Genomic DNA, 18,865 nt, shown 5'->3' on the forward strand with positions numbered 1-18,865 from the left:
AAATTTGGAGGAGCTAATGTGATAGTGCCATAAAGGTCTGAAATAAGGCCTTTATCTAGTATTCCATTTTTGCATCTAGATTCAAAAGGAGTATATATGACTATTTCCCTAGTAGGGTCGATAGCATCCAGGAATTCAAATATTTGTGTGGCCCTAGATAATTCAGTAGTTGGAACATTGTGCTCCCGATAAAATGATCTTTTGGTATGAATTTTTAATCCAGAGACAAACTTACCTACTCTATTCTAGTGTCTTATTGATCCACCGCTGGAAGTCTTGGGACTTTAATCCGGGAGGGAAGTTGGGATTGCCTATTATCTTTTTCATGCAGCTAGGTTGGGCTTGGAGCTTGTGTAGGAACCTAACCCTGTTCCATAGTACTAGTGAATAGGCCGTTATTGGTGAGAATGACCTGATCTTTTTGATCGGTACTGTATTAGCCCACATACATCTCTGGAGGGACATGGGGTTAATCAGAGCTGATTCTATGTCAACCCATATTGGTTGTATATTATTATAGTTAGCTAATGCCAGTTGGGCTATTCTAGCTGCTGTATAGTATTGCTTTAGGATCGGTAAGTTAAGGCCTCCTAGAGATTTTGGTCTGGCTAAGGAGGCGTAGTTGATTCGTGCTCTCCTAAATTTCCAGATATATTTATGTATGGCTATTTGAAATTGTGCTAATGGGCCCATCTTTACAGGGACTGGAATAACTCTAAATAAGTATAATAGTCGTGGGAACAGGGTCATTTTGATAGCATGCACTCTTCCTGACATAGATAATGGGTGGGAGGACCAATTTTGTAAATCTGCTTGCAGCTTTCTATACATAGCTGGGTAATTAGCCTCGTAAATCTTTGATGGATCAATTGGCAAGTTAATGCCTAAATATTTTAAGTATTTAGGTTGATATGTCAGTCCAAGTGACTGTGCTAAACCATGGGCTTCTCGCTGCGACATGTGCGATACCATCATTTCGGACTTCTCCAAATTCAAACGAAGACCAGAAAACCTCGAGAATCTATCCATGAGTCCAAGAAGGTTAGGGAGAGACGTATGTGAGGAAGTGAGGGTGAGGAGAATATCGTCTGCAAAGAGACTAACCTTATGTACAATTTTACCAATTTTAACTCCTAAGATCTCTGGGGACTTTCTAATTTGCACAGCAAGCGGTTCTATTGCTAATGCAAAAATGCCAGGTGAAAGGGGGCACCCCTGCCTTGTACCTCTCAGGATGGGGAAATAAGATTGGGATTGAGCAGGGAGCTTAAGATATGCAGATGGGTTTGAATATAAAACCTTGACAGCATTCATAAACTCCCCTTTAAAGCCAAATCTATTTAGGGTAGAAAACATATATTGCCATTTAACACTATCGAAGGCTTTTTCCATGTCTAAGGAAAGGACTGCCAGCCTCTGTGAAGTTTTAAGACAATGATGCTGTAGGTTTAGAATTTTTCTGATGTTGTCGGGGGCCTGTCTGTGGGGGATGAACCCAACTTGGTCCTTATGTACGAGTGATGGAAGGACAGTATTCAGTCGGAGGGCTAAAATTGATGTAAATATTTTGTAGCCCACTCCTAATAAGGAAATTGGCCTATAATTTTTCGTGGATAATGGGTCTCTGGGAGGTTTGTGGATAACGCAAATTGCAGAGGTCAAGAACTCTGGAGGCGGAGGGCCCCCTTTCAACATGTAGTTGTAAAATTTTATAAGGTGAGGTGCTAGTATATCCTCAAACTTTTTATAATAGATGGCTGAAAGGCCATCGGGGCCAGGCGCTTTTAAGGGCTTCAAATGTTTTATCACCTCATGTAATTCCTCATGGGAAACCGGGGCATTCAGGGACTTAGCTGATTCTGGGGAAAGTATGTACTTAATATTATCTTTTAAAAAGGTCTCTCCCTCTGTCTTCTCATTGCCTTTTGGAGAGTCTGAATATAGTTTTTTATAATAATCAAGGAATGTGTCATATATCCTTTCTGGATTGGAAGTAATCTTCCCATTTGAGTCACGTATCTTGTTTATATGATTCACAGTCTGCGTAGCACGAAGTTTCTTAGCGAGCCAAGTTTTAGCCTTATTTAGTTGTACGTAAGCTTTCGCACCTAGCCACCTAAGGGCTTTCTCAGCTTCTAAGATAGTTCTAGCTTGAAGCTGGAGATCAGTTATCTGCTTCTGAAGGGATCTGGAGGGGTTAACTTGATTCAGTTGATGGAGGGAGAGAATTTTGTGTTCAATGTTAGCTAAAATTATAGACTTGTCTTTTTTATGTCTAGAGGAGATACGAATAAATTCTCCTCTTACTACTGCCTTATGAGCTGCCCAGCATGTTCCAGGTCCCACCTCTGGAGTATTATTCTCTTGGAAGTAGTGTTCCAGACATTCAGTCACCTGGTCCCTCACTTCGGGGTTGGCTAGGAGGGATTCATTGAGTCTCCAGGGAGAGCGAGTAGTCTTTGGGACTGGAGACCTCAGCACTGTCATGACAGGATCATGAGTGTCTTGAATAGACTAGTGAAGGGACGCATCTGGAAGAGATTAATATTAGGTCTATTCTAGAATAAGTATTATGGGTAGAGGAATGAAAGGTGTATCCCCTCTTTGGACCATTATGTTCCCTCCAAGAGTCTACCAGTGAGTGATGTTTCAAAAGATCATGGAATATTTTAATGTGATTTTTGGTGGAGGATTGCCTAGAATTGCCAGATCTGTCCAGTTGGTCATTTGGTGCCATGTTGAAGTCTCCGGCCCACACAACACTGTCATATGAGAGTGACAATAGTAGTTCCGAAATTTTTTCTACTGTTTTAAGGTGATGTTGTGGGGGAGCATACATATTCACTATACACAGTGTTTTATTATCAAACGTACCCAGTAGCACCGAAAAAGTACCGTTATCAGCAGGATAATGTGAAAGTATCTCTATAGGGAAATTGTTTGAGATCAAGGTGACTACTCCTCTGCTTCTTCTCTTGTATGAGGATGTATAAAACCCTCTATATTTTTTATGGTAAAACTTAGGCTCAGAGTTAGGTGAGAAATGGGTCTCTTGTATGCATAAGATATCAGGGGCATTTTTTACTAAATCCTTAATGGTCATGTTACGTCTATGGGGAGAACATAATCCTTTGGTGTTTTGGGACAGAATATTCATAGGCCTAAAAGACATGGTATGTCCTGTAAGCACAATATGAGGGGCCTCCGGGCGGGTAGAGGGGGTCCGGGGGTGCACATAAACAAAAGTCTAGAAGAGAGATTAAAGTACCAGTAAGCAGCATGAGAATCTTGTGTTCGTGAGAGGAAAAAGAGAAATTTTGCACAAACAGTGCTATAAACAGGAAGGGGTGTGAAGCCATTATTATCAGGGGCTTCCCACTTAACCTACCTTATCAGGGACAGACATCCTAATGCAAGTCTATCCACCCGCTAGTATCTGCATTAACCTTATGCAAAAATGGTCCAATCCAGGGACCCCTAAACATCATCATTATCAAACAGTATCTAATGGAACATAGCAACTAAAACTCTATCTGGTTAAGTCATATAAAGAAAAACTGTTTTCAAACCATATGAAGCTGTTCACATTTTTAGCAACCTACAGCCCATACTGATAAAGTCAATAATATTGATAAGCATAAGAATAACATGTTTAAGTCCAACTAAATACGTATTAAGTAGTGTTGGGCGAACAGTGTTCGCCACTGTTCGGGTTCTGCAGAACATCACCCTGTTCGGGTGATGTTCGAGTTCGGCCGAACACCTGATGGTGTTCGGCCAAACCGTTCGGCCACATGGCCGAACTAAGAGCGCATGGCCGAACGTTCCCCGAACGTTCGGCTAGCGCTGTGATTGGCCGAACGGGTCACGTGGTTCGGACCCGAACGCGCTCTGATTGGCCGAACTGTCACGTGGTTCGGGTAAATAAATACCCGAACCACGTCATATTTCCGCCATTTGTCTGTGGGTTTAGCTTTGGGTAAGCAGGCAGGGTAGTTCGCGCTCCAGCCACGCTAGCCAGGGTCCCCCCAGTCATTGTGTCGCTGCTGGGAATAGTAGTACACCGCTCGCTCAGCATTCTGTTTACTGCCACTCTGTGTACCTCGCTCAGCCACACTATATAGCATTCTGTTTACTGTTCTGTGTCTGCTGGGAATAGTAGTACACCGCTCGCTCAGCCACACTATATAGCATTCTGTTTACTGTTCTGTGTCTGCTGGGAATAGTAGTACACCGCTCGCTCAGCCACACTATATAGCATTCTGTTTACTGCCACTCTGTGTACCTCGCTCAGCCACACTATATAGCATTCTGTTTACTGTTCTGTGTCTGCTGGGAATAGTAGTACACCGCTTGCTCAGCCACACTATATAGCATTCTGTTTACTGCCACTCTGTGTACCTTGCTCAGCCACACTATATAGCATTCTGTTTACTGTTCTGTGTCTGCTGGGAATAGTAGTACACCGCTCGCTCAGCCACACTATATAGCATTCTGTTTACTGCCACTCTGTGTACCTCGCTCAGCCACACTATATAGCATTCTGTTTACTGTTCTGTGTCTGCTGGGAATAGTAGTACACCGCTCGCTCAGCCACACTATATAGCATTCTGTTTACTGCCACTCTGTGTACCTCGCTCAGCCACACTATATAGCATTCTGTTTACTGCCACTCTGTGTCTGCTGGGAATAGTAGTACACCGCTCACCCGCCACTGTATAGCATTGTGCTCTGTGTCGCTGCTGGGAATAGTGGTACACCGCTCACCCGCCACTGTATAGCATTGTGCTCTGTGTCGCTGCTGGGAATAGTGGTACACCGCTCACCCGCCACTGTATAGCATTGTGCTCTGTGTCGCTGCTGGGAATAGTGGTACACCGCTCACCTGCCACTGTATAGCATTGTGCTCTGTGTCGCTGCTGGGAATAGTGGTACACCGCTCACCCGCCACTGTATAGCATTGTGCTGTGTGTCGCTGCTGGGAATAGTGGTACACCGCTCAGCCACACTATATAGCATTCTGTTTACTGTTCTGTGTCTGCTGGGAATAGTAGTACACCGCTCGCTCAGCCACACTATATAGCATTCTGTTTACTGCCACTCTGTGTACCTCGCTCAGCCACACTATATAGCATTCTGTTTACTGCCACTCTGTGTCTTCTGGGAATAGTAGTACACCGCTCACCCGCCACTGTATAGCATTGTGCTCTGTGTCGCTGCTGGGAATAGTGGTACACCGCTCACCCGCCACTGTATAGCATTGTGCTCTGTGTCGCTGCTGGGAATAGTGGTACACCGCTCACCTGCCACTGTATAGCATTGTGCTCTGTGTCGCTGCTGGGAATAGTGGTACACCGCTCACCCGCCACTGTATAGCATTGTGCTGTGTGTCGCTGCTGGGAATAGTGGTACACCGCTCAGCCACACTATATAGCATTCTGTTTACTGTTCTGTGTCTGCTGGGAATAGTAGTACACCGCTCGCTCAGCCACACTATATAGCATTCTGTTTACTGCCACTCTGTGTACCTCGCTCAGCCACACTATATAGCATTCTGTTTACTGTTCTGTGTCTGCTGGGAATAGTAGTACACCGCTCGCTCAGCCACACTATATAGCATTCTGTTTACTGCCACTCTGTGTACCTCGCTCGGCCACACTATATAGCATTCTGTTTACTGTTCTGTGTCTGCTGGGAATAGTAGTACACCGCTCGCTCAGCCACACTATATAGCATTCTGTTTACTGCCACTCTGTGTACCTCGCTCAGCCACACTATATAGCATTCTGTTTACTGCCACTCTGTGTCTGCTGGGAATAGTAGTACACCGCTCACCCGCCACTGTATAGCATTGTGCTCTGTGTGGCTGCTGGGAATAGTGGTACACCGCTCACCCGCCACTGTATAGCATTGTGCTCTGTGTCGCTGCTGGGAATAGTGGTACACCACTCACCTGCCACTGTATAGCATTGTGATCTGTGTCGCTGCTGGGAATAGTGGTACTGTATAGCATTTCTGTACTGCCACTGTACTGCTGCCAGTCAGCGTGTACTGTAAGGATAAGTGAAATGAGGAAGAAATCCGGTGAAAGAGGGTGGGGCAAGGGAAGAGGTGTTTCCCCTGACGGTTCACGTACAGGCCCCAGGGGAGCACCCAAGAAAACCCACTCAATATCGCCCATGTTGTCCAGGACAACAACCCTCACAAATCCAAAAGAACAGGACCTGATAATTACTTGGATGACCTCTCAAGCGTCCAGCAGTGGGTTAAGCAGCACCAGCACATCACGCATGAGGTCCGAGTCCTCAGCCAGTTACAAGGAGCCAGTGGGCACAAAGCTGACACAACCAGCAGCGACACCACGCACACAACTGCCAGATAACCAGTCCGATGAATTACCTCAGGACACAATGGGGTATTCGCAGGAGCTATTCCCAGCCCAACAAACTTCCACCTTTCAAAGGTCAATGGAGGAACAGCCAGAAATGCTGTGCCTGGATTCACAACCATTAACTGTGGGAAATGCACCGCGCACTGAAATACAAGGCGAGTCCGAGGAGGACTCGGAAACCCAAATCCCAGAGCAAGTTGGGCAGGGGGGATTGCAATTGCAGGAGGTCGGCCGACAAGATCTGGAAGACGACGTTGGAGTGAGCTGCGCAGAGGTTGTTCTGGGGAGCTCTACTCCACAGCTGCGGCCCCCCACAATGACATATGACGAGTTTCAGGAGATGGAAGAGGAGGGTATGGACAATGTGGACAGAGACCCATATTTTGTTTGTGAATGAGAACATCGCCGTCGTAGCAGCAGCACAGATGAGTCTGTTGAAGAACCCACTGCTGCACGAGTTCGCCTTGTGCCACAAGGTAGGCGGCGCGCAATTTCAGGCACCACAAGCGTGGAAGTTCAAGTGAGAGGCAAAAGAGGAGCAAACAGAAATCGCCAGCAAGGCAGGTGCTCCAAAGTCTGGGCTTTCTTTGAAGACTGCAGTGAGGATTTTACCATGGCGATTTGCAAGGTGTGCAAGACCTGAGCAGGGGGAAAAGTATTAACAACCTCTCCACCACCAGCATGAGCCGCCACATGCTATCCAAACATCCCACTCTGTGGGCAAACGCGGCAGGACAGGGTACCAGCAACACTGCCTCCCTTGGGTTCACCAGACTCACCACCAGACCCGCCTCAGCAGCAGCAGTAGCCCAGCCATTGCATGGTTCACAACATTCACAAACATCAGACGACGCTGACACTGTCACTTTCCGGAGTAGTGCTCTTGAGGTCTCCCAGTGTTCATCAAACACAACAACCAACAGCCCTTCCGTGTGCAGCGCTACGGTTCAGTTGTCTGTGTCGGAGATGTTTGAGCGCAAGAGGAAATTGCCAGCAAATGACCCCCGGGCCGTGGCAGTAACAGCCAGCATAGCCAAGCTTCTGGCCTGCGAAATGCTGCCATATCGAGTGGTGGAGACAAACAGCTTCAAGGGCATGATGTCAGTGGCCATCCCACGTTACGTGGTTCCCAGCCGCTACCACTTTGCGCGCTCTGCAGTGCCTGAGTTGCATGAGCACGTGGTCAGCAAAATAACCCGAAGCTTGAAGAATGCCGTTGCCTGCAAGGTTCACCTCACCACTGACACCTGGACGAGTGCGTTCGGCCAGGGTCGATACATCTCCCTTACCGCGCACTGGGTGAACCTTGTGGAGCCTGGCAGCGATTCCTCACCTGCTACGGCGCGGGTGTTGCCCACGCCGCAAACAGCTGCACCGCCGTCCCTCCCACTGGATAACAACAGCAGCACCTACCTCTCTGACTCCTTCTCCTCCAACGCATCTCAAAGCTGTACCTCATCCGGAAACGCTAACCCAGCAGCAGTAGGATCGTGGAAGCAGTGCAGCACAGCTGTTGGCATGCATCAGCAAGCGTTGCTGAAGCTGATCTGCCTTGGGGATAAGCAGCACACAGGGGAGGAAATTTGGAAGGGAATAAAGGAACAGACGGATTTGTGGCTGGCACCGCTGGACCTGAAACCGGGCATGGTTGTGTGTGATAATAGGAGTAATCTCATTCGCGCTTTAAGGTTGGCTAAGCTGACACACATCCCTTGCCTGGCGCACGTGATGAACCTAGTAGTTCAGCGGTTCCTGAGGACATACCCAGGAGTGGCCGATCTTCTGTTGAAGGTGCGTCGAGTGGCCAAACATTGTAGAAATTCCAGTACTGCTTCGGGGGCACTCGCCAAGATGCAGGAGCGCTTCAATCTCCCCCACCATCGCTTGCTGTGTGATGTCCCTACGCGCTGGAATTCTACGCTGCACATGCTAGCCCGCTTTTGTGAGCAGAAGAGTGCAGTGGTCCAGTACATGATGGCGCAGTACCGAGGCGCATCCGGACAGCTGCCAAGCTTCTGTGGATCCGATTGGGCCAACATGTTGGACCTCTGCCAAGTCCTCCAAAATTTTGAGCAATCCACGTTGCTTGTGAGCAGTGACCACTCTTCAGTCAGCATTACCATACCACTGCTGTGTTTACTGAAGAGGTCAATGTTGAAAATCAAGGAAACAGCTGTCATGATGCAACTGGGGGAATCTGAAGGAGAAAACAATCAGCGTGATGGTACCAACATCAGGCCATCCGCCTCAGGGAACGCTGGCCCCAGCAGCTATGATGAAGAAGAGGAGGAGGAACAGCTGGAGTTGGAGCAGGAATTTCATGCCACCACTGACGAGGGCCAGAGCGGTGCACGTTGGACTTCCACAATTCAGCGCGAATGGTCAGCAGAAGCAGACCAGGAGGAAGGTGACGACTATGATGCATCACAACAACTATCACAACGCTCACAAGAGGATGATGAGGATTCTGGTAGGACTCTGGCACACATGGCTCAATTCATGCTAGACTGCATTGAACGTGACCCACGCATTGTGCGCATTCTGGACAACACCAATTACTGGGTTTATACCCTTCTGGATCCACGGTACAAACACAATGTTCCAAAACTGCTTGAAGAAAGAGTCAGACAGGTCAAAATGGAAGAATACCAGCAGGCCCTTGTGGAGACTTTAGAGAGGAGATTGACATCCTCCCCCTCCTCTAGCCAGTTGTACGCCGACAGACTGACTTCCGCAAACCCAGGACGACCAGGAGGGCAGCAAACAACGCAAGCCGCAGCTAGTGCCCAAAAGGGAATGGTATCGGCAGTGTCCTTGGAGTGGGAAAATTTTCTGACACCCATGCAGCAGCAGCCCATTGAACAGCAAGCGTGCAGGTCCACCTCCAACACCGATCGCCTGGAGAAGATGGTCAAGGACTACATGTCAGATGACGTAGCTGTGTCGAACAATCCATCTGCACCCTTCAACTATTGAGTATCGAAGCTAGACACCTGGAACGAACTGGCAATGTACGCAATAGAGGTGCTGGCTTGCCCGGCAGCCAGCGTTATGTCGGAACGCTGTTTCAGTGCTGCCGGAGGCATCATCACAGATCGGCGTATCCGCCTCTCCACAGAAAATGCAGACCGTCTGACTCAAATTAAAATGAATCAATCCTGGATTGGAAATGACTACGCAACACTCCAGGACCCCAACCAAGTAACATGACCAATGAACATCTGGGATGGTGTAGCGTTTCCGGTCCCTGTTTATTGAACCTCTCGTCTGTATTACATTTATGACTGCATGGCGGCAAAAAGCATTGCTGCTATATCCGCATGCTTTTTGTCCTCATGCAAGGCCTGGGTTGTTGTGTCTCAAAAAGCATGGCCTTCTCCTCCTGCGCCTCCTCCTGTTCCATCACGTCTGCTGCTGCTGGGTTAGCGTTGCCGCGTGGTCCCTGTTTATTGAACCACTTATCTTTATTACATTTATGACTGCATGGCGGTACAAAGCATGCTATCCGCACGCTTCTTGTCCTCATGCAAGGCCTGGGTTGTTGTGTCTCACAAAGCGTGGCCTTCTCCTCCTGCGCCTCCTCCTGTTCCATCACGTCTGCTGCTGCTGGGTTAGCGTTGCCGCGTGGTCCCTGTTTATTGAACCACTTATCTTTATTACATTTATGACTGCTTGGCAGTACAAAGCATGCTATCCGCACGCTTCTTGTCCTCATGCAAGGCCTGGGTTGTTGTGTCTCGCAAAGCGTGGCCTTCTCCTCCTGCGCCTCCTCCTGTTCCATCACGTCTGCTGCTGCTGGGTTAGCGTTGCCGCGTGGTCCCTGTTTATTGAACCACTTATCTTTATTAAATTTATGACTGCATGGCGGTACAAAGCATGCTATCCGCACGCTTCTTGTCCTCATGCAAGGCCTGGGTTGTTGTGTCTCACAAAGCGTGGCCTTCTCCTCCTGCGCCTCCTCCTGTTCCATCACGTCTGCTGCTGCTGGGTTAGCGTTGCCGCGTGGTCCCTGTTTATTGAACCACTTATCTTTATTACATTTATGACTGCATGGCGGTACAAAGCATGCTATCCGCACGCTTCTTGTCCTCATGCAAGGCCTGGGTTGTTGTGTCTCAAAAAGCATGGCCTTCTCCTCCTGCGCCTCCTCCTGTTCCATCACGTCTGCTGCTGCTGGGTTAGCGTTGCCGCGTGGTCCCTGTTTATTGAACCACTTATCTTTATTACATTTATGACTGCAAGGCGGTACAAAGCATGCTATCCGCACGCTTCTTGTCCTCATGCAAGGCCTGGGTTGTTGTGTCTCACAAAGCGTGGCCTTCTCCTCCTGCGCCTCCTCCTGTTCCATCACGTCTGCTGCTGCTGGGTTAGCGTTGCCGCGTGGTCCCTGTTCATTGAACCACTTATCTTTATTACATTTATGACTGCATGGCAGTACAAAGCATGCTATCCGCACGCTTCTTGTCCTCATGCAAGGCCTGGGTTGTTGTGTCTCAAAGCGTGGCCTTCTCCTCCTGCGCCTCCTCCTGTTCCGTTCCGGTAACGCTAACCCAGCACAAGCAGCAGCACGCTGCTTGTGCTGGGTTAGCGTTACCGGTCCCTTTTCGTGGAACCTCTTCTCTGTATTACATTTATGACTGCATGGCGAAAAAAAGCATGTTACCTGTGCAAAGAAACATGACATTTTCCACATTTAAAAGACAGTTTTTCCTTTGAAACTTTACAATCAATTTTCTCAAAAACTATAAGCTCTTTTTCAAATATTTTTTTCCCTCTTGTACCCACTCCCAAGGTGCACATACCCTGCTAATTTGGGGTATGTAGCATGTAAGGAAGCTTTACAAAGCACGAAAGTTCGGGTCCCCATTGACTTCCATTATGTTCGGAGTTCGGCGCGAACACCCGAACATCGCGGCGATGTTCGGCGAACGTTCGCGAACCCGAACATCTAGGTGTCCGCCCAACACTAGTATTAAGGCTTTACCGATGGCTGGATGACCTGGAGGAATATAGTTACCCATTATAAAGAAGATGCTATTTTCAGCCCATCATCATAAAGTGGGCACGAAGTATTTTTCCAGCTTGGGGGGAGTCACCAAAGGGGGCTCTGTAGAAATTTCAGCTCAACATCATAAAGTGAGCACTTAACCTTTGTTTTGAATCATGTAGACTAGTCAGTTATTAATGAGTATAAAAGAAGATCACTATCTGGGTCATATCAGGACGACCGAGGGAGCGTTGTATGGACATTGCAAGAAAATCAAAAGAGAGTGATACTTCAGGACTCATCCAAGGACTCTGAGGAGGAACGTCTTGATGAGGCAGTGGTCTCACGGTCTTCCGGGGGTCTTGAGGACGCTGGAGGAGATCTTGTTGGTGTCTGTGACCATCTGCGTCTAGGCGAACTTCTATGTCCTGTTGGTTTTTGACGGGGCTCTGGCAGATCAAAAGGAATTTTCAATTCTTTTAGAATTTCCGCCGCTACACTTGGTGTCTTACATGCATATTGCTTGCCGCTAACACGGAAAGATAAAGAAAACGGAAATCCCCATTTATACCGTATTGCAGCTTTCTGTAATGCAAGTGTATATGGACGCAAGTCTCTGCGCTTCTGTATAGTCACAGGTGCCAGATCGGCAAAGATCTGCACCGATTGTGGAAAATCTGGAAGTGAAGTTAGATCTCGAGCAGCTAGCAATATCTTGTCTCTAGCATCTTCCGTACAAAGCTTCGCTATCACATCACGCGGAAGTTCAGGGTTGCGTGGTCTCACTAGTGATCTGTGTATCCGTATCACTCTTAACAACGATTGATCTAGCTGAGGTAGTAAGGCCCCAAATAAATTTACAGCCATAGCGTCCAGGTTATCTACGGATTCCGGAAGCCCCCGGATCCGGACATTAGCCCTCCTGCTCCGATTCTCTAAGTCCTCTAACTTATCATCAACCGAATCCAGCCTTGCATCATGATTTTTGATAGCAGCTTTATGTTCAGTCACTGTCACAGTCAGCTCATCAGTTTGGTTCTCAAGCGTATGGACGCGCTCACCCAAATCCTGTACCTGCCGTGTCATCTCTGAAACGGCATCCCTCAGTTCTTGCCGAAATATATTTTTCATAATGTCTATGAAATCAGTAGCCGACATACCTCCAGCTAATATTGGTGGTGGGCATCCTGGAGTCTGACTGGGTGACGAGGTGGATCCACTCGGGGCTAAGGCCGCATCCATATTCTTGCTGAGTCTCGCTGGAGTGCTGGCGGCCATGTTGGAAAATCGGCGCTTGAACCTTAGCGGCGAAAAAAGCGGAATTCTGCTAGATATCGTCCTGATAGGATATTCCTTTGGTGTCTGTTGCATTCCCCAATGTCTCCGGTTTTCATATATGCATCGGGGTCCCGGATTGAGGTGTGCTAGTAGCGGTGGATCCGACTTGCAGAGCGGAGCTCACAGCGTGTACATCCACACTCTGCAGGGCCGCGCATGCGCCCCCGTCATTTTTCTTTCGATTGCAAACGTAACCAGTTTTTCAATGGTGTAATGGTTTAACATAGAAAACTTACCGTTGGCTCTAGAGATTCTAATCTATCACTCCGATTTGCAAACGGATTTCACTGAAGCTGTAAATTGCATCCCAGAACATAGTTTAGGGGCCATTACCTCTTCAACTATAGTCATTTTTCTTTCGATTGCAAACGTAACCAGTTTTTCAATGGTGTAATGGTTTAACATAGAAAACTTACCGTCGGCTCTAGATTCGAATCTATCACTCCGATTTGCAAATGGATTTCACTGAAGCTGTAAATTGCATCCCAGAACATAGTTTAGGGGCCATTACCTCTTCAACTATAGTCATTTTTCTTTCGATTGCAAACGTAACCAGTTTTTCAATGGTGTAATGGTTTAACATAGAAAACTTACCGTCGGCTCTAGATTCTAATCTATCACTCCGATTTGCAAACGGATTTCACTGAAGCTGTAAATTGCATCCCAGAACATAGTTTAGGGGCCATTACCTCTTCAACTATAGTCATTTTTCTTTCGATTGCAAACGTAACCAGTTTTTCAATGGTGTAATGGTTTAACATAGAAAACTTACCGTCGGCTCTAGATTCGAATCTATCACTCCGATTTGCAAACGGATTTCACTGAAGCTGTAAATTGCATCCCAGAACATAGTTTAGGGGCCATTACCTCTTCAGCTATAGTCATTTTTCTTTCGATTGCAAACGTAACCAGTTTTTCAATGGTGTAATGGTTTAACATAGAAAACTTACCGTTGTCTCTAGATTCTAATCTATCACTCCGATGGGCAAACGGATTTCACTGAAGCTGTAAATTGCATCCCAGAACATAGTTTAGGGGCCATTACCTCCTCAACTATAGTCATTTTTCTTTCGATTGCAAACGTAACCAGTTTTTCAATGGTGTAATGGTTTAACATAGAAAACTTACCATTGGCTCTACATTCTAATCTATCACTCCGATTTGCAAACGGATTTCACTGAAGCTATAAATTGCATCCCAGAACATAGTTTAGGGGCCATTACCTCTTCAACTATAGTCATTTTTCTTTCGATTGCAAACGTAACCAGTTTTTCAATGGTGTAATGGTTTAACATAGAAAACTTACCGTCGGCTCTAGATTCTAATCTATCACTCCGATTTGCAAACGGATTTCACTGCAGCTGTAAATTGCATCCCGGAACATAGTTTAGGGGCCATTACCTCTTCAACTATAGTCATTTTTCTTTCGATTGCAAACGTAACCAGTTTTTCAATGGTGTAATGGTTTAACATAGAAAACTTACCGTCGACTCTAGATTCTAATCTATCACTCCGATTTGCAAACGGATTTCACTGCAGCTGTAAATTGCATCCCGGAACATAGTTTAGGGGCCATTACCTCTTCAACTATAGTCATTTTTCTTTCGATTGCAAACGTAACCAGTTTTTCAATGGTGTAATGGTTTAACATAGAAAACTTACCGTCGACTCTAGATTCTAATCTATCACTCCGATTTGCAAACGGATTTCACTGAAGCTGTAAATTGCATCCCAGAACATAGTTTAGGGGCCATTACCTCTTCAACTATAGTCATTTTTCTTTCTGTTTCAAGGGTGTTTATTAGTTGTAAAATTCAATACAAGTTATACATCAGTACAAGATAGATCCCGCAGGGAGTGAACATGTAATTATCTTATCCAAATAGTTTTCATATATAGCCTATCATATGAATCTAAAAAGAGAGTATGAAGAGGCCTTTGTAACTCTACATGCTCCTGTTATGAATTAAATGCAGAAACTATAAAACACTAAAATAACACACAACTTTTTTGTTAAGTATTCTTTCCCAAGAGAGGGAAGATTAAAGAAAGAAAGAAGGTAGTAGGAGGGTCCATGGGTGGGGATACCACTTCATGCCAATGGAGCACCTCCAGAAAAGAGAGAAAAAAGAGAAGAGTAGAAATAGTAGGAGAAAAGAAGGAAAAAGAAAAGAAAAAAGAAAGTATATATGAATAAATCAATATATCATTAAACAAATCCAGGAGTACCAAACCGCCGCGGTCTTGTTACATTCAGATGATTTTTCCCCTATTCCCCCCCCCCCCTATCCCAAGTCCCTCTAATATATGCTTTTAGGATACCTTCTTGTCCCAGAACACAGTTGAAAGATTAAAACGTATGTAAGGTATATGACAGGCCCTGATTATCCTGCCAGTCGATCCACGGCGACCATATCAGCATGAATGCCCCTAAAGTGTCCGTCAACTTGGCCTGGATGTGTTCTGACAGCATCAGTGTATTAAGTTGCTGAAAGACTACATCCTCAATCAATATCTTTGACTTCCAATGAAATGCCAAGTTTCTTTTGGCTAAAGCAGTCACATAATGTATGAATTTGTTTTCCCTTGAAGTGATATTCGGTGGTCTGTTTCCTAATAATACTACCGTTGGATCAAGTGTGGCAGAAATTTCAAGTACCTGAGATATTTTATTCCAAATGTTAGACCAGTACCTTGTAGCCTTAGGGCAGGGCCACCACATATGTAGTAAGTCTCCCTTCATTTTACATCCTCTATAGCACAAGTCAGATTGGGATGGATCAAAGGCATGAATTCTTATTGGCGTGTAATAAGTCCTGTGAAGGAGTCTAAGTGATGTCTCAACCGATGAGTAGTATAGACTACCCCTCAACAAAGTAGTACAAGAGTGGGCCCACCTACTATCCGACATGGTAGTGCAAAGATCCCTTTCCCACAAGGTTTGAAAATGAGATTTACCCTCCTGAGAATTCAAAGTGAGTGAGCCATAAATATCGGATATTAGTCCCTTATCGAGACTTCCATTTTTACATCTAGACTCAAACGCTGTATACATTAAAATGTCTCGAGTAGGATCTATAGACTCCAAGAAATCAAAGATTTGGGAGGTACGTGATATTTCAGTGCGAGGAATATCGTTATGTGCATAGAAGGACTTTTTGGTGTGGATCTTGAAGGCTGACAAAAATTTGCCTACTCTGTCTAAGGACTTAGTTGTCCACCATGCAAAGTGGTGGGGGATGAGGCCTAGTGGAAAATTTGGGTTGCCAACAATTTTGGTCATGCAGCTAGGATTGGCCTGTAGCTTATACACATATCTAAGTTTATTTTACACTGATAGGGAATATGCTGTTATTGGCGAAAGTTCCTTAATCTTACGTATAGGAATTGTGTTAGCCCATATACAGCCCTGTAATGTCATGGGGCTCAACAGGGTCGATTCAATATCTACCCATATTGGTTGAATGTTATTATAGTTAGCTACTGCTAATTGTGCTACTCTCGCTGCATTATAGTAGTGTTTACAGATGGGAACATTTAGGCCTCCTAATGATTTTGGTTTGGTCGCTAAGGTCAGGTAGCTTATTCTGGCTCTTTTATTTTTCCAAATAAATTTATGGATTGCTCTCTGGAATTGATTAAGTACTCCCATCTTGATCGGAACTGGTATTGCTCGGAATAAATATAACAACCGAGGGAACAACGTCATTTTTATGGCATTGGCCCTGCCTGACAGAGAGAGTGGGTATGCTTCCCATTGCTCTAGGTCAGATTGTAGCTTCCTATACATTTTTGGGTAGTTGGCTTCATATATCTTTGATGGGTCTATAGGAAGATAAATACCCAAGTATTTTAGATATTTAGGCACATAAGTTACACCCAATGATTGAGCTAGACCCTTTGCTTCCTGCATCGACATCCGGGAGACCATTAGCTCGGATTTTTCTAAGTTTAAGTGTAGGCCCGAGAATGTAGAGAATTTTTCAACTATATTCAAAAGATGGGGAAGGGAGGTGTGCGGAGACGTGAGGGTCATAAGTATGTCATCCGCAAAGAGACTAGTTTTATGTTCCACTTTACCTATTTTAACTCCTTGGATTTCAGGGGAATTCCTAATTTGTTTGGCCAATGGCTCAATTGCCAGAGCAAAAATACCTGGTGAAGGGGGGCACCCCTGCCTCTTGCCTCTTTGTATAGGAAAGCGGTTTCTGGTGGGTGCTGGGAGTTTAAGGTAAGCCGAGGGTTGCGAGTAGAGAACTTTTATAGCATTCATAAACTCCCCCTTGAATCCAAATTTAGAAAGAGTGGAGAACATGTACTTCCATTTTATGCTATCGAAAGCTTTCTCCATGTCTAATGACAATATAGCTCATCTCTGTGATGTACGAATGCAATGGTGTTGTAAATTCAAAATTTTTCTTATATTGTCAGGAGCTTGGCGGCATGGCACAAAGCCTACTTAAGCCTTATGGACTAACGAAGGGAGAACAGTATTCAGCCTGAGAGCTAGAATGGATGTGAATAATTTGTAGTCCACTCCTAACAAGGAGATTGGCCTATAGTTTTTTGTGGATAAAGGGTCTCTGGGAGGCTTGTGAATGACACAGATTGCAGATGTTAAAGATTCAGGAGGAGGGGTGCCCCCTTTCAACATAAAGTTATAAAATTTGATCATATGTGGGGAAAGAGTATCTTCAAATTTTTTATAATAACTTGCTGGGAAGCCATCTAGGCCTGGGGCCTTTGATGGTTTAAGCTTTTTAATGACTTCATGAAGTTCTTCTGGGGATATTGGGACATTCAAAAGTTTAGCTGTCTCCTGAGTCAGTGTATATTTGACTGTATTTTTGAGGAAGGAGTCTTCCTCCCTACTCTCATTCTCTTGAGGGGTGTCGGAATATAATTTCTTATAATAGTTGAAAAATGTGTTGTAAATTTTTTCTGGGTTGGAGGTGATTAGAGGTGTACCGAACGGTTCGCCGGCGAACGGTTCCAGGCGAACATTGGGGGTTCGCGTTCGCCTGCGCCAGGCGAACTTTTCCGGAAGTTCGATTCGCCCCATAATGCACTATGAGGGTCAACTTTGACCCTCTGCATCACAGTCAGCAGGCACATTGTAGCCATTCAGGCTACAGTAAGCCCTGGAGCCCCACCCCCCCTTATATAAGGCAGCCTCCGGCGGCCATTACAGTCACTCCTGCTAGAGAGAGGAAAGGGACAGCTGCTGCAGACTTTTTCTCTTAGGGACAGATTAGTTAGGTTCTAGGCTGCTTTGCTTGTTCCTGACTGATTAATATTGCTTTTAAAGCACCCAGCAACAGCTCTTTTCAGAGCTCAACCTGTACATTTTTTTTTCTGACACTTTTGTTGCATGCACAGCCTTGCTAATTGATAGTGTGTGTGCCACTGCTAGCAGCCCAGCACATTCAGTGACTGACTGCCTGTGTGTGTGACAGGGAGCTGCACATTGTACTACCCAGTACTGCATATACCCCAGTACCTGTTGTGTTTACTTAACCCACCTCATCACTGCATATACCTAGCTTTGTGTTGAGTGAACCCAGCTCACTGCATCTAACTACCCAGTACCTGTTGTGTTTACTTAACCCACCTCATCACTGCATATACCTAGCGTTGTGTTGAGTGAACCCAGCTCACTGCATCTAAGTCTAACTACCTGTTGTGTTGAGTGAGAACCCACCTCACTGCATCTTAAGTACCTTTACTGTATACTGTTCAGTGAACCCAGCTCACTGCATCTAACTACCCAGTACCTGTTGTGTTTACTTAACCCACATCATCACTGCATATACCTAGCGTGGTGTTGAGTGAACCCAGCTCACTGCATCTAACTACCTGTTGTGTTGAGTGTGAACCCACCTGGCCACCTCACTGCATCTAACTACCTGTTGTGTTGAGTGAGAACCCACCTCACTGCATCTTAAGTACCTTTACTGTTGAGTGAACCCAGCTCACTGCATCTAACTACCCAGTACCTGTTGTGTTTACTTAACCCACCTCATCACTGCATATACCTAGCCTTGTGTTGAGTGAACCCAGCTCACTGCATCTAATTACCTGTTGTGTTGAGTGTGAACCCACCTGGCCACCTCACTGCATCTAACTACCTGTTGTGTTGAGTGAGAACC

Source organism: Hyperolius riggenbachi, chromosome 6 (genome assembly GCF_040937935.1).
Source record: "Hyperolius riggenbachi isolate aHypRig1 chromosome 6, aHypRig1.pri, whole genome shotgun sequence".
Classification (NCBI taxonomy): domain Eukaryota; kingdom Metazoa; phylum Chordata; class Amphibia; order Anura; family Hyperoliidae; genus Hyperolius; species Hyperolius riggenbachi.